Source organism: Littorina saxatilis, linkage group LG8 (genome assembly GCF_037325665.1).
Source record: "Littorina saxatilis isolate snail1 linkage group LG8, US_GU_Lsax_2.0, whole genome shotgun sequence".
Classification (NCBI taxonomy): Eukaryota; Metazoa; Mollusca; class Gastropoda; order Littorinimorpha; family Littorinidae; genus Littorina; species Littorina saxatilis.
This window is the reverse complement of record NC_090252.1, coordinates 53,884,669-53,901,888: the sequence shown is the minus strand read 5'-3', so window position 1 is coordinate 53,901,888 and position 17,220 is coordinate 53,884,669. Positions and strand designations below refer to the sequence as shown.

The window sequence follows — 17,220 nt, the reverse complement described above, 5'->3', positions numbered from 1 at the left end:
TCTTTTTGCTCAAACTTAAACTCTAAGGTATCATCAAGTAAAGTTTGGAATGCTATTCGTAAAATCAAAGGGAAAAAAGGATCTGCATCAATTAACCACCTTGTGGTAAATGGATCCCTTATAACCCAAAAGAATGAAGTAGCAAATCTGGCTTCAACAATGGAAAAAAACTCATCAACAGAAAATTACTGCACAGATTTTCAAAAAATCAAAGCCACCCAAGAACGTAAACCCATAAACTTCTCATCTCAGAATGAGGAGAACTACAACAAGTTGTTCAGTATAACTGAACTCAAACAAGCCTTACAAAAATGCAACAACTCAGCAACGGGGCTGGACGGAATACATTATCAGTTCCTCACACACCTACCAGAAAGTTGTCTTCTGGTCTTGCTGAAGGTTTTTAACCACATATGGGAGAGTGGATCCTTTCCACCTTCATGGCAAGAAGCGATGATTGTCCCCATTCCAAAACCAGGTAAAGATCATACAAACCCCAGCAACTACCGTCCGATAGCCTTGACCAGCTGTCTGTGTAAAACCATGGAGCGATTGGTCAACGCTAGGATGGTGTGGTACCTAGAAAAACAAAACCTCTTAAGTGATGTGCAATGTGGCTTCCGAAAGGGACACAGCACCACTGATCATTTGGTACGTTTTGAGACCTTCGTTCGAGAGGCCTTTGCGAGATCTGAACATGTACTAGCTATATTTTTTGATCTCGAGAAGGCTTACGACACGACCTGGAAACACGGTATTTTAGCTGATTTGCATGAAATGGGTTTTCGTGGACGTCTCCCTGTTTTTGTGGAAGGATTTCTAAGTAATCGATTTTTTACAGTACGGGTCGGTCCCAACCTATCAGAGTTCTGTCAACAAGAGATGGGTGTTCCTCAAGGAAGCATTCTATCACCCATGTTGTTCAACATCAAAATCAATAACATAGTAAAGGCAGTACTGAAAGGATCCGAGTCATCCTTGTTTGTTGATGACTTTGCACTTTGTGTGCGTGGCAAATCCCTACATAGAGTGGAAAGGCAGCTTCAATTATGTATCGACAAGGTGCAAAAATGGGTAACAGAGAACGGTTTCAAATTTTCCACCAGCAAAACTGTCTGTATGCATCTTTGCAAACAAAGGGGAGCCATGCCAGAACCCTCTCTGGTCCTGAATGGTAATCCTGTCAAGGTTGTTGAAGAATTTAAATTCCTAGGACTGACCTTTGACCGTCGACTAACATTCCTTAAACATATCCAGTATCTGAGAACATCATGTCTGAAAGCTCTGGATGTATTGAAAGTGGTTTCTCATACGGACTGGGGTGCTGACCGCACAGTCCTACTCAGACTTTACCGTGCTTTAATCCGATCCAAGTTGGACTATGGTTGTGTCGTCTATGGTGGAGCCGCAAAATCCAACCTAAGGCTATTAGACACAATACACCACCAGGGTATACGTCTTTGTCTGGGAGCTTTCAGGACGTCTCCAGTACAGTCCTTATATTTTGAGGCCAAAGAACCCTCTCTGAGGCTGCGACGCCTGAAACTCACCCTAAATTATGTGTTGAAACTGAAAGCTATGCCTACAAATCCAGCCTACCAATGCGTATTTCAACCACAATGCTCTGAATTTTTTGAAAGTCACCCAAATGATCGAGCACCTCTGTCTTCTCGGATTCAGTCACATCTGGCCGAATCAAAGATAAAACTCGATCATGTTAGTGAAAATCGATGGACAGAAACACCTCCATGGACATTGCCAGATCCAGTTGTTCGACTCGATCTGACAAGGTTAAAGAAGTCAGAGACAAATGATTTGATTTTTAAACAGTGTTTTAGCCAGTTCTGTACCGAGTTTCCTTCCCATCAACGAATATACACTGATGGGTCCAAAGCTGAAAGTAAAGTGGCATCAGCTTCTGTCACTGGTCCTAAACTCGATAGGGCCTTTTCGGCCCGTCTTCCGGATGACAGTTCTGTATTTTCTGCAGAGTTGAAAGCTTTACAGCTAGCTCTGAAACAGGTATATCAGTCAAAAAAGAAAGACTTCCTGATTCTGTCGGATTCCCTATCGGCTCTTACCGCCGTGAAGAGAACTCAACTAGATCACCCACTGTTGGTCGAAATCCAAGAGCTACATGCATCTCTGATTGAAGAAGGCAAAAGGATTGTGTTTGCATGGGTGCCATCCCATGTTGGAATTAGAGGCAACTCTGCAGCTGATCAAGCTGCTAAAGAAGCCAGAGAAAGACTCATCACTGACAAACACACAAAGCATTCAGATTTCAGAACTCGCACCAACATGTACATAAAGTACCTATGGCAGAGTGAATGGGACGAATGTGAAGAAAATAAACTTCATAAGATCGTCCCCCAGCTGTCGGACAGCCTACCCCAATGTCGCCTCAACAGGAAAGAAGAGACAGTTCTCTGTCGCTTACACATTGGGCACAGTCACATTACACATTCGTATCTGCTGAAAGGTGAAGATCCACCATACTGTTTTGGATGTGACGAACCATGGACATTAGAACATGTTCTCACAAAATGTGTAGACGTTCAAGAATTTCGAGACAAACACTACAATGCGGAAACACTGAAGGTTTTATTCCGGGATGTTCCCCCGGACAAGATTTTTAACTTTTTAAAAGAGATCAAGATTTTTTACAAGATTTAAAGTACCAGAAGTGAAAATTATTAATTTTTAGAACCTTCTTTTACAGTGATAGATTTGAATGTAAATAGTCTGAAACGTAGAACTTGCCATATGAAGGGAAAAGAAAATAACTGCATCGGTCTCGAATAGCAGCTAGCATCTGCTGAAGAGACATTAAACCCCAAAAACCAACCAACCATCTCAAAATCATTCCATTAATGCTACGAGTAGTACAAATAGAAAATTCCTGAATCAAATGTATCTCTAACGTCCTATTATGCAACTTGCAGTTTTGTATATCAGTTGTCTTTATGCTTTTGTTCTTGCTTAAGATTGTAGAACGGTAATCAAGGGATTTGCAATAAAATGGTGCACAAAATATTAAATCGGCAAAAACACTATTGCACCAATATTCGTACGCCCATTAAAACATTCAATTACCGTGTCATTTCATTTAAACTTATGATGCCAGGAAAGGCACTCAACTTGCCTGTCTGGCACATTTTCCGGATCAAAATTGTCTCATGTAACCACCTTACAAATATTGGTCCGCCCAAAATATACCTGACGAAAACGTAGGGAACCAATTAAAAAGTCGAACACAATTTTGATTAGGCATACCCTGGTAACTTTGACATAATACGAGATAGTCAAATCAATTATGTCATTGCTAATGATGCAGGCATCAATCGCACGAGCGATCGAAAACAGGAGATTTTTGCGTAAAATGTGGCAACAAGCGCTGTATATCAGCCATGACCCTCTGGATTGCTTCGACACTTTCAGGATCGTATGCCAACATATGAGACGTACACCAAATGAAAACGTATCGTAAGAGATATTTGTTCAGATGACATGCAGTATTCCGGAACCGGCACAATTCGAAGTTTTGAAAGTTTGAAAAAAGGGAGCCCGGATGCAGGTCATACGAGGTGAGTTTGTGAGTTGAGTGGCGCGTGCACATATTCACTTGATGGCAGGGAAGTAGACTACCGAAAACCGTGTAACTTTGCCCTTTTTTTGGAATGACTGAGATTTCCGAACAATGGATACTGTCTGTTGCTGAGCTTGTTTAGGACGAGCATTTTGCGTGAAAACGCACTGCCGCGACAGGGTATACGATCACAAAACATGAGCTGTATCTTATGATTGCCCAAGCAGACGAAGTTTCTGCTGAAATCAACCGCCGCCACTCGGTCTGTGTCACTCGCAGTCGTCAATAGAATTTTAGATTCAAAGATTCAGAGGTACACAATTACGCGCTATTGCAGATGTAGAGTCGCTTTGAAACCGCGAACGACTCAATAGGTCATGTATGAATTAAGTGGCCGTCACACGGGGCCCCGATGGCTCGGGGGTTGAATAAACCACGAGAACTGATGTGTGGTTTACGCGTGCTAAAAAGCCATTCAAGTGATTTGTAAGTGCCATTTAATGTTTTTGGATGCTATTGCGAGTGTGTTCGATCAGGTAATTAATACTGTTTTAGTGAAAAGCTGTTATCGTTCAGTAAACCTCCTGTGAGGCGGAAAGGGCCTTTAAGTTACCAAGTTATGCCTAATCTGAGTTTTTGCCGATTTTTTTAATTGGTTCCTTACGATTATGTCAGATCGATTTTGGGGGTACCATTATTTGGAACCCCTGTAAAAGAAATGTTTGATTCGACAAGTGTGCCAGACAGCCTAGTTGAGTGCCTTTAAAGGAAGAGATAGTTTGAATGACATGACACGCGAATGAATGTTTCAGATGGGGTACAAAAATGGTTGCAATAAAAAAAAATTCAAGTTTATTTGTATCATAGTCTTGAAAAAAGGGATATTTTATTCTAAAATCGCCTTTGATTTAACGTCGCAGTGGCCCGTGGTTGTGTTGTCAGGATGTATGCGAAAACACAGTTTCTCAGTGGATATATAGAGAATACTACATGGCTTGCTGTGTCGTACCAGATTTACACGAGTTTAAAAAAAAAACCATTGAACTGCGAGCGAAAGCGAGCTGTTTACTATTTGAAAAAGCAACGAGTGTAAATCTGGTACAACACAGCAAGCCATGTAGTATTCGGTTTATCCTACATACTGTACTTACGTGTATATTACTGAAAATGTCCTGCAGTCGAGGCAGCTAAATTGAAGACGCTTGTTTTGGAAACTCGATCTCTTCTAAAGCCTCGTGCAATCTATTACGTCAAAGCAAAGAAACGTCACTCTGAAAGTGTGGCGTGACCTGTTAGTTCTAAACATTCATCAGGGTAATTAGCGAGCGCAATTTTTGTTCTATAATGACGTTTGTCTCGGTGACTTTGGCATCATAAGCAGTGCAAAAAAAAACAGGCTCTGCCAGACTTTCTTGACATGACCTCATTGATATACACACGTGTGATTTGAACGATTATTATCTCACGAGTGTCTCTCTCAAGTATGTCGGATAAATATTGCTTCTGTTTTGTTTTGTTTCAGAAGAACGCATTCAAACCTTGAAAAAAGTTCAAGGTCTGAAATATCTGAACAATCCGTATATGCGCTGGATGGCCACGGCAACTCTGGCATGGTCGGTGTACGCATTGGAGTTCAACATGAATAGAAAACAGAAAAAGGTGAAGCGGGACAAAATTCACCCGACATAGTTTAAAAGGTGTTAACCAACATAGTACATGAATAGTCAAGTTTTCACGAAATGTCTTAACATAGACGGGAAATCGAGACGAGGGTTGTGGTGTGTGTGTGTGTGTGTGTGTGTGTGTGTGTGTGTGTGTGTGTGTGTGTGCATGCGTGCGTGTGTGCATGCGTGCGTGCGTGCGTGTGTGCGTGTGTGTGTGTGTGTGTGTGTGTGTGTGTGTGTGTGTGTGTGTGTGTGCGTGTAGAACGACCCAAGACAACTACTGGACCGATCTTAATGAAACTTCCCGTGAGAGTTTCTGGCTATAATACTCCAGATCATATTTTCCTATTTTTTATTCATATTATTGGGGACATCATAATCCGTTGTTGTGTGAAAGTTGAGATTGCAGTGTCACGCTCTCATTTTTTTATCAATTTGATTGAAATTTCAGTTAACTAATCTATGACTCACTCCGGACAATGAGACTACATTTCAACTATGAAGCTTACAATTCAATTAATGAGTTTGGTCATTAAAAATCTCAAAATTGTAATCAAAATGAATATTTTAGTAATCAACCCACAAAATGATTTCATCTTATTTTTTTTAATGATCTCCTGAAATTATTTTTTCGTTTTCAGATATGCCATGTTTACTCTGAAAAATGTACGGAACATTATTGAAAATATGTTAATTAGGCAAAATTATGATTACAATTAAAATTTGAGTAATCTATTGTGAAGTCTGGCAAGGGCTCCAAGTCATAACTCAGTACAAACAGAAACCAGTGACCCGCAACGACGATCCCTTGCTCCCCGACCAACATAACAGCTTGTATGCTAGGTTTGAGAGGCTGAACACAAACCCACTGAGACTTGTCGGACGAGGCTCACCCTCCTCCCTTTGTCGTGACGGAACCGGAAGTGCGGTCGCAATTAAAAAACAGAACTCGTGGAAGGCAGCAGGTCCTGACAACGTTTCTACAGCTACGCTAAACAATTGTGCTGATCAGTTTGCCCCAGTCTTTACTGATGTGTTTAAGAACTCTCTCCAGCAGTGCACAGTTCCCACCTGTTTCAAGTTATCTACCATTATTCCAATTCCCAAGCAAAGTAAAGTGCCTTCGTTAAACGATCACAGACCTGTCGCTCTGACCTCAGTCGTCATGACAGTTTTTGAAAGATGTGTCCTGAAATACCTTCAAGCAGTCACTGACCCGCTCCTTTACCCCCTCCAGTTCGCTTAGCGCGCCATCAGATCTGTCGATGACGCTGTGGCCTTGGGCCTGCACCATGTTCTCCAACATCTCGAGTCTGCCAACACTTACGCCCGTATTATTTTTCTTCATGTTAGCTCTGCGTATAACACCATCATACCGCATCAACTGTTTGTTCAACTTAGATAATTGCAAGTCCCTGTACAAATGTGTTATTGGGTCCTCGACTTTCTACTCTGTAGAACCCAAGTTGTCAAGGTTAATTGTATGCTTTCCTCTCCCCTCAATCTAAATACAGGAGCGCCACAAGGATGTGTATTATCTCCCCTCCTGTTCACCCTTTTTTATTTTGTACTAATGATTGTGTTTCCTCTGATGATTCTGTAGTCATCCTTAAAGTTCTCTGATGACACAGCTATTGAGGGCCTGATACAAAATTGTGACGAGTCATCTTACCGTGACGAGGTTTGTAAGATGGTACAGTGGTGCGAGGATAATCATTTACACCTACACGCCCGGAAGACGAAAGAAATGATTGTTGATTTCAGGAAGAAAAAGACCCCACTGACTCCCCTGATAATTAAAGATGAAAAAGTGGAAACTGTTGATGAGTTCAAGTTCCTTGGTACCACAATTTCAAACAACCCGTCTTTGGATGCAAACATCATTTAGATCACAAAGAAGCCCCAACAACGCACGTACTTCCTGAGACAATTCAAAAAAGTTGGTCTGAAAAAGAAAATCTCATTCAGTATTATAGGGCAGTCATTGAAAGCATCCTGACATTCTCCATTACTGTCTCGTATGGAAATGCCACTGAAGCAGAGAAATCCGGGCTAGATAGAATTGTCAAAACAGCATCTAGGATTGTAGGCTGTGGCCGACCATACCCATCCTGCAAATAACCTGCTCCAAACTCTGCCTTCTGGGAGGCGTTTTTGCAGCATCCGGGCCCCTCCTCTCCCCAAAAACACATCTCCTGAATATCATTTTTCCTGGTTCCTGTTCTATCTGTGTGTGTGTGTGTGTGTATGTGTGTGTGTGTGTGTGTGTGTGTGTGTGTGTGTGTGTGTGTGTGTGTGTGTGTGTGTGTGTGTGTGTGTGTGTGTGTGTGTGTAATCCACTGTAATTGTCATATTTGTGGTAATCAGATATATTGTATTTCACAATTGTGACCTATAATCTTACTGTTAATCTTACTCTAAGGCTGTATCTGCATGTGTTAGAGTCAAATGACATGCGCGCGCGGGCGTGTGTTTGTGCGATAACTATATAAATATGATATGATTTATCTGTGATTCTGATGAGATGTGATATATTTCGGTGGTTACTTTGCTGTATTTTTGTTTAGTGTTCGGATGTGGTACGTACCATTTTTTAGTGTGAACATAATTATCTAGCTTTTTATTTGGAGTTTTCTGATTTCTAACAGTGGCCCATTCACCCGGTAAAAAGAGTATTTAATGTGAAGTGGACATGATGTGAACGCGGTATAGGTTTAGATTGTGTGTGTGTGTGTGTGTGTGTGTGTGTGTGTGTGTGTGTGTGTGTGTGTGTGTGTGTGTGTGTCAAACAGGGCAGTGTTCTTACCTTTTGCCATCTCAGAGGTATGGCGACCACAGACAGACATACAGACACAGACACAGACACACACACACACACACACACACACACACACACACACACACACACACACACACACCTATATCCATTTTTGACTCACATGAGTAATAGGTGACTAATTGGATTCATATGTCTCCGTCAAAACGTAACGTTGAGGTTATCTCGAATGTTTTTCAAGCTAGATCTCTAAAACTGTGCACACTCTTAGGGTTTGATGGTCTCAAGAAGTGACCCCAGTTTGGCTGATCCTAGTCACATTTGGGGGTCACAGCGGAGTCAAGTTCGTTTTATAAAAACTTAACGTTAAGGTTATCTCGGATGTTTTTGAAGCTAAAGTTTAAAAATTTTTAACACTTCAGTATGACCTTAGTTTGGTTTAACCCCGTCATATTTTGGGGTCACAGCGGGGTAATGTTAGAAATAACTTTACGTTGATATTTTTCAGTTATGTTAGGAGCGAAAGCTTCAAATTTTCACACACATGTTGGTGTTGATAATCAGCAAAACAAAAATGTGGCGTGTTTTTATCTAATTTCAGAGTCACAGCATGAACATGTTTGCTGGAGAAGATTTTCACCTTTGAAATATCCACTGAGCTATCAAGAAAATAAGTCTTGAGGTCATCAAGCTTAATGAACTCATTGTTTGATTGGGTCACAGTCTTGGCTAGACTATTTCTTTGAAGACCTACAAAACCCTGAGAAAATCAGGTCTTAAAATGGGGTAAACTTACACATGCATGCCTTCTACCAATCTCAATGGCAAAACGAAAGGTACAGTAACGTATGCTTGTGATTTGACATAATGTAATGTCTGTGGCGATCAACATAGTTTTTAACTCTAGTCTAACTGATCATACTTATTAGTATTCAATTACATACGATATATTCTCCGCCCCAGCTCCACCCTCACCCCATAGCACTGCCAATCAGCCTCTACACTACAGTCCAACAACTACACCTCTAAAAGCCCCCCCGCCCCCCCTCCGTGCAACATGTGTGTGGTCATAGGGAGTGCTCTAATAGTTCCAGAACATACCCGACCACACTCATACACAGGGTACTGACAAAGAAACTTTTTTTTCAGTCTCCATCAGGGCTGTCACCTAATATATGCAGACAGGTGTAACGGACGTTTTAGTAACCACTGTACCACACATGTCATAAGGTAAATATAGGTATATTAGTATATTTACAAACTGTTCACTCTGTTGGTTTTTCTTGCAGCATTTATTCAGAAACTCTGTAAATTGTGGCAATTACATATGAAGACGTTCAACTTATTATTGAAGAAATAGAATCAAAATTGGTTTATTCTATATTTGAATTTTGATCATGTGATCAGAGAAACAGTTTCTTGAACAGCTAAGCTACAAGGTCAACAACATAAACAGGTGACTGGAGACTCAGGCATTGATTTTTTTTTAAATATGCACAGCAATGTTTACTGTACGGGGGGGCCCAGTATTGGGGGGATTTAAAGTGTTCTTTTGGCTTCCAGAGAGATGCTACGCCTGTTAAGATGGAAATGAAATAGAATAGTTGATGGTAAGGGTTATCACAAAACAGCAAGGATAATGTTGCATGCCTGTATTTTCAGTTTGAGTTTAAAAAAAAAATACTAGTTTTCTGATTAGCTATAATTCACGTGAAAATATAGGATGCTACCTTTTTTATAATTTTGTGTTTATAAGATTAGCTCATTGAGTCTGACAGGAACATAATTGAGGAATGCTTATAGTTTCTTGGCCAGTTAAAAAAAAAATAAACCCTTGAAATGAAGTTTACACAGGTTAGATATGAGGATATCTTAATTGGGATAATGCATTTACCAGTAATTACAACGAGAGATTTACTTAGAAAAACTGAAGTAATTCATAAACAATAATTATGATTACAATTACAGAGTAAGGGGAAACATGGCCTATGGTCTGGAACAGCAGCTGTAATGGTCTACTTGTCAAACCTGAATGTGCTTTTTTATTTGTGTATACCTAGTGTGAACGACGTTTAGGTATTTGCAGACTAATTATTGTATTGCTGTTGTTTGTTTCTGAGTTATGTTATGGTGTGACCTAAATTGTTCGGAATTTGTTGTGTAACAGTATGTTCTAATTTGTAATTTGTTTCTCCATGACCACAGAGGAACAGACTTCATATTAAAACCTTGAGACCCTGAAAATACTTGCATACTAAATGTGTGTTTTTTTTTATTGGGGATAGGCAAGCTCTTGAATTGTCCAAGCCTTGAGGCACTTTCCAGTCTGATATATTAGAAAAAAGCGTGTTCCTAACAATAACATGTTAATAAGATGAATACTTGATTAAATATGTGCAGGAGCTACTTCGGCAGACCCATATGGCTAGTATCACAATGCAGGGAAGGTGAGTTCATTGATTTATGTTTTTTCCACCTTTTCTGTGTTTGATGTCAGCCGTGATTACCCAATGAGAACTTCAAAACATGTTGCTGACTTGCGAAAACCCAACCATGAAATCTGATGTAGTTGTGTAGCCCATCTAGAGGATAGAACATCTAATTTCGTGATAGCATAGCAATTTTGTGTACCTGACTAAATCTCTGCACATCACAGTGAATCTTACTTTATGATCAGATGATTCAATACCCCCCCCCTCCCCCCGACTAAACAACGAAGAGCATGCACTAAACACTCACATAACTACCAACTCCACAATGTCATTACAGAATCAAGCAATCAGGAAAATGAAAGGATTCACCAGTGCTCCGCCACTCGGTTGGATAGCCATCACTAGGCACAACAAAATCCATTATTGAGGGTTTCTTGGACGTTTCTGAAGCTAGGGCTTGGAAGCTTCACATACAAATATTCCTAAGAAAAATCCTTGTCCTTGAGTAAGATTTCCAGTGAATTGGGCCAAACACGACAAAAATGAATAATATTTTTTTTTAAATCAAAACATTGTTACATTTTATGTCTTACTCAATGTGAAAGTCTGACCAAATCTGCGACATTGAGGCAAACAAGTTGGGGTGGGCCTTTAACTAAATACTCTGAAACCAGCAGCTACTTTAAGTAATTGTATTTGTGTTGTCATTATGTACTGCTTGCACTAAATGCATTTTCTTTATCTCCTCAGAATCGAGTCACCCAGAGAAAGACCATTGACATGCAGGGCGCATAGTAAAACATATATAATTATGGCGTGCAAGTCGGTCGACAGGTGCCAGCCATTATCATCATAACAAGAGATGCAGATCATAGTTTCTTATGTTTTATGTTGGGTGCGACTTTCGTGCATGTGCACAAGTCCCTAGATCTGCTTTAATTTTAATGTAGAATTTCATTATCAGATAATTTGAAACATTTTGCATAGCATTGCTTTTAAGTATAACTTTTTTCTCAGAATATTTGTTTTAATAAGTTTTATTTAAGGGAGGCAATAACATTTTTTTTACAAAAATGTGTCCAATTGTGTGCTTAAAAATATAAACATTTCTTGTAGCCCCAAGAAGTGTGTTTTGTCTTGTAACTATTGTGATTTGAGAGCTTTAGCACTGAATGCTTTGCATCCTGGTGCGAATAGCATTGTAAAGCTTGCCTCTTGCTAATTTAGAGCAGTAGAATAGAAAGCAGCCTACTCCACAATCTTCTTTCATTTTCTGTGCATACTCCTTGACAAGAGAACCACGAGATTTGTTTTTATTCCGATGTTGCCTTTTCTATTCAATTAAATACTTAAATCCTACGTGCAACACAAACTTTTTTTGTGTTGGTTTGTTTGTTTATTTTTATATTTTGTATGTATAGACCGTACTAGAGACCAGTCTTTCACCGCCGTATAATTGATCTGGAAATCTCCGCAAAGCAGTTCAATAACATAATGCGTACAAGGCTAAAGCATTTCTGCAACTCAACTTAAAATATGTCTAACTACGCACTCGTACTCTCTCCCTAACATAACACCTGTCCAAGCAAAATTGTTTGCAGATTAGTAAAATTTGCGTGAAATATTGAATTGCGATTTTTTATTTTTTTTAAAATTACGTAATCTTCAAAATAGATGAGTGTTTACTAAAGCGATAAACTATTTATAGAAGTTAATGAGAATGGTTTGTAAGATCAAATACAAACCAGCAATACAACTGCTGTCGATAGAGTACCCCCCCTTGACTTCTCTGTCTGTTGGGTCAAACTACGCCAAACATTTCTCTTCTAGTGGCTCCATAGCATGAGATACAGGCTCTGAGGCAGAAACTGCTTCGTTCTGAACTTGAATACATCGGTTCCTCTCAGTTACATATGGTCTTTTAATTCCTTCTGTCGTTTCAATGCAACAGGTAATCAAGCCTTTGAGTGTTGCATACTGTATCATGTTCTGGTGTATTAGCGATCGAGAAGTTTACGAGGTAGTTGTAGAATCGATGTTTGTACTTTTCTGGTCAGTTATCAGGAGATACAAAAAAAAGAAGTCATGTATGCAACATAAGAGGCTAAAAGGCTAAGAAACTTGATGCCTCATCTGTCTCGGTTGCTAGTCTTCATCGTTCATAGCATATAGCAATACCATTTGTTGTGTAGAATCAATATGTTATTTTTTTCTGAAATAAAATATTCATGAAGAGGGTTCGATTCTGATCGAGTGAATATATGTGTCGAAAGCTGAATAAAGCAATGCGTTTGTCTTTGACTGGTGAAGTAGAGCTGAAGCTTTTTGTGCTGGATGTAAGCTTAGTTGGTTTTATCACACACACACACACACACACACACACACACACACACACACACACACACACACACACACACACACAACCCTGATGTTTGTCAAAAATGTTGCATGTTCCTGCTTCACAAATGCCTGCACAAAAGCACACGGATGTTAACGTACCTACCTACATACCCGTGCAAAACATCTACCACTGCAACACCACAGCCCCACACATGTATCCAAAAGTTGTCTGAATATGTAATACTGGCAATCTTGGTATTGAACGGGATCGAACTCTACTTTCATGGCGTACGTGGTCTAGGTCTCATTTTATACATGCTAAACCACCCTTACAAAATAAAAAGCCACACATCGTGTAAGCTAATAATCGACTAAACAAAAACCAGACACGCGAATACTTTGATTTTCAACAAACTTAATAACAGATTTAGGTAAATAATTATGCCATGCAAGGAACATTTCTATTGAATTCGGTCGATGCTTAGATCTAGAAAAACACCAGCTCACTTTATGGGGATTTGAATAGTGCTGCTTCATGAGTTCCAGATCTAGACTGACAAGGTAGTAGAAGATTTATTTTTAGCTTGCAAAATTGAACTTGCCCTGCAGTCACCTTAAAGGACCCTAACAGGCTATTTTTGGTGTCAAAAACGCGTATATTTGCGTTTTGGCGTGACTTAGGTTAACCAGACATATGCATGCCGTAGGAAATTGTTTTCTCACCTTCCCTCACAGGGTTCAGTTTATTTCGGAATCGTTTAGGCCATAATCCGACGAATTTCGTGGCTGAAGCGAAGCGTTTTCGCGTTCCGATCTGGCGGCCATTGTATCTCGAACGTCCGCGAGAGTACGGAAGTGGTGAATTCTGGGTAAAATTTTCGATGACGTCAAAATGGGTATTCATAGAAGCAACTTTACCTTCTGAACCTTACAATTTTGAGCCTGGGAGTTAAAATCAAGGGTCTGCGCACCCCGTGATTTGTAATCATTTTTTTTACAAATCACGTTAATGTTCCCGATATCTTCTTGTCATCTCAATAGTCAAGGCACAAAAACAAAATCCCTTGAGTTTTGGGGTAGCGCGACTCCGTTGATTTTGTTTTCTTTCTCCATATCATTACTAGATTGTCCCGTCGCTGGGAAATTCGGATCACTTCCTCCCAGTGGAAAGCTAGCAGCAACAGAGTCGCGATACCCCAAAGTCAATGGACATCTTTGGGATTTTTCTTCTTTTTCTTTATTGTTTCATCGCTGGGAAATTTGGGTCGCTTCCTTCGAGTGAAAAGCTAGAAACAACAGAGTCGCGCTACCCGAAAGTCGGTGAATCTATTAGATTTTTTGTCTCCATTTCTTTATTGTCCCATCACATTCCACAACTTGGACACATACCAAAACTTGAACACATGACGATATTACCACGTCTTTGACACATACCACAAATTGGTCAATTACCACAACTTGGACACATACCACATCTTGGACACATACCACAACTTGGACACATACCATAACTTGGACACATCACAATAGCTTGGGCACATACCACAACTTAGACACATACCACAACTTTGACACATACCACGTCTTGGACACAAACCACAACTTGGACACATACCACTACTTAAACACATACCACAACTTGGACACATTCCACATCTTGGACACATACCACATCTTGGACACATACCACATCTTGAACACATACCACAACTTGGACACATACCACAACTTGGACACATACCACATCTTGGACACATACCACAACTTGGACACATACCACATCTTGGACACATTCCACATCTTGGACACATACCACATCTTGAACACATTCCACATCTTGGACACATACCACAACTTGGACACATACCACAACTTGGACACATACCACAACTTGGACACATACCACATCTTGAACACATTCCACATCTTGGACATATACCACAACATTGCACATATTGGACACATACCACAACTTGGACACATACCACAACTTGGACACATTCCACAACTTGGACACATTCCACAACTTGGAAATTTCCACAACTTGGACCACAAACGCGACTCTGTTGCTGCTAACTTTTCACTGGGAGGAAGCGATCCGAATTCGCCAGCGATGAAGGAAAATAACGAAATGGAAAAAGAAAGAAAAACAAATCTAATGGATCCCTTGACTTTGGGGTAGCGCGACTCTGTTGCTGCTAGCTTTCCACTGGGAGGAAGCGATCCGAATTTCCCAGCGATGGGACAATAGGCTGAATAGAGATATTTTTTTATTTTTTATTTATTTTTTTACAAATCGCGGATTTAGGTTCGACGTATTTTGTACACATTTTTACATTTGTACAAACGGGTTAACAGCTCAGTTGGAGGTTTAATTGGTGCCAGTGTGTAGACATACAGGCTGGGGGAGTGGCTTAGGAGCGAGCAGATAGCTGTATCGTTATCAGCGTCTGTTACTGGAGATCGTTCTTACAGCGGCGTCCGAGTTGAGACGGAAATGTCCCACCTATTTGGGTTGATAATCGGGGATTAATGTAGAATTGTATCCTCTTAGTCAGGTTTGAGGCACAAAGTGTACGAGGAAAAAACATTCTCTCTCAAGGGTGGAAGTAAAATGTCTGCCAGACTCAGCAAATAGATTAGGCAGCCCATGATCACTGTTGTGAGTGTAGTTGAAGTTCTATCGGATTTGTTGTTGGCTATGTTGTTGAAGACGTATAATTATGTTCTCGAATTTAATTTGATGTTGTTGTTGTCGTCGTCGTAGATGAAATCAAGGTTGTAACGTGTCAAATCAATCGTGTTCCACCTACAGTTTATCAGTGTAAAGCTGTTGTTGTTGACATTGTAGTTGTTCTTGGTTTTCGAGTTGTTGTCAGTGTTATTGTCGTTGTTGTAGTTGTTACCCAGTCGGATAGAAACAAATAAAAACTCAAGCCTGAGTCTTTTTTTGTTGCAACTCCGAACATTCGGCAGCAGCACACTCTCTCGGCATGATGTCGGGAGCACGCGCGCATCCACATCTGCAGCAAAGACGCACACCGAGCGTTGCTACTTTCGCTTCTGGCTCCCCCTGTGACGTCATAGCCAAGGGCTGCCGTCGCGGGGAATTTGAAGTCTCGCGTAGCAGACGAATTTGGTCGCTTTTTGAGCATGCATTTTGTGTAAAATTAGACTGATGCAACACAAAACCTGAGATTTACTGATCGGTTTTTGCATCTGCAGATGCTTACCTATGTCATTAATTCAACCCCAACTGCTTTATCTGACCTTAAAAAGAGCCTGTTATGGTCCTTTAAGTCGAACCGCTTTCCCTGCCACTGGGGGTAGCACTTTGGCGGGGGGAGGGCCATAGAGTCGGCACACTGGGAGTGGAACTTGACGAAATGTCACCTAGGGCCTAGTACGATAGCTTCTCTCCGGATTGACGTACAAACAGCGTCAGGGCCGCTTCAAACTTACATACGGATTACGATTCCTATCCCCAGTTTCTCATGTTGGTAACCACTGGCTATTTGTCAGATGTGTCGTTCTCCCACATTTGAACGATGCTGTAGTGCGAGCCGGTCAAAATGCCCTTTAGTTGTCAAACCACGTTCTCTTTTTCCGCGCAAACTGTTTTGCGTTCCGGACCGGAACACACTTCGGAGATGATCATTGACTATTTCTGATTGGACAATGATGCCAACGCCCACATGACCCTAGCTACAATGTCAAGGTCGGAAAGTCGTGAATAGCGTTCGTGGGATACCTCCAGTTTCGCTGGGATAATAGACTGGTTAAGTGTACAGTGTTAGTGTTAGTGTTAGTAGTTATTGGTACTTTTTTTTTTATGTGGTAACGTCAGCGTTTTGTGCGCAGTTCAAAGGTTAGGGGTCAAAGTTTACGTTTGCTCTCTTTGATCTGCTAACGAGCGGTGGTTAAATCGACAGAAATAACGAGCCCTGAATGTTATGTGAAAACTCAGCGAACGCATGTTTATTCATACATTTCTTTATAACCAGTATGTTACTGAACAACTTAATGCTACAAATGTCAGTTTCATGTGTGATTTATTCCAGGTTTGATGCACTAAATTCTCAGCCAAAGAAATGAATCGGAATGAGTGAATCTGCAGACAGAGAAAGATGCACGCAAACACTTCTCTTCCAGCGAATTCACTTTCTGAAGATTCTGTACACGTCGAACGTTCTGCATGCGCCTATTCAACAATTGAGTGGTTAAAATGTATCACAGAAACATTAAGATGTATCAATACAAACAACATTGCAATAATCGTTTCTTTTGTTCTTGTTTTCGGCTGTGTCGTCTGCTCCGTGTATGACTTTTCTTCTTTTTCCAACTGAAGAGTCCAGACATGGGACGCTACTCTTTCGAATTATTGCAACAGTTGTCTTCCCTCCCATCACGTTAACGAAA

The 17,220-nt window shown here is 40.5% G+C and overlaps 1 long non-coding RNA gene across 1 annotated transcript; it reads left to right on the top strand.

Annotated features, from left to right (window-relative positions):
* Positions 1–5,087: 5,087 nt before the first annotated feature.
* LOC138973838 (uncharacterized) lies at positions 5,088–12,006 on the top strand. The gene is made up of 4 exons (XR_011458181.1): positions 5,088–5,248; positions 9,179–9,259; positions 10,430–10,476; positions 11,212–12,006. It is a non-coding gene; the product is annotated as an uncharacterized lncRNA (long non-coding RNA).
* The last annotated feature ends 5,214 nt before the right edge of the window (positions 12,007–17,220 follow it).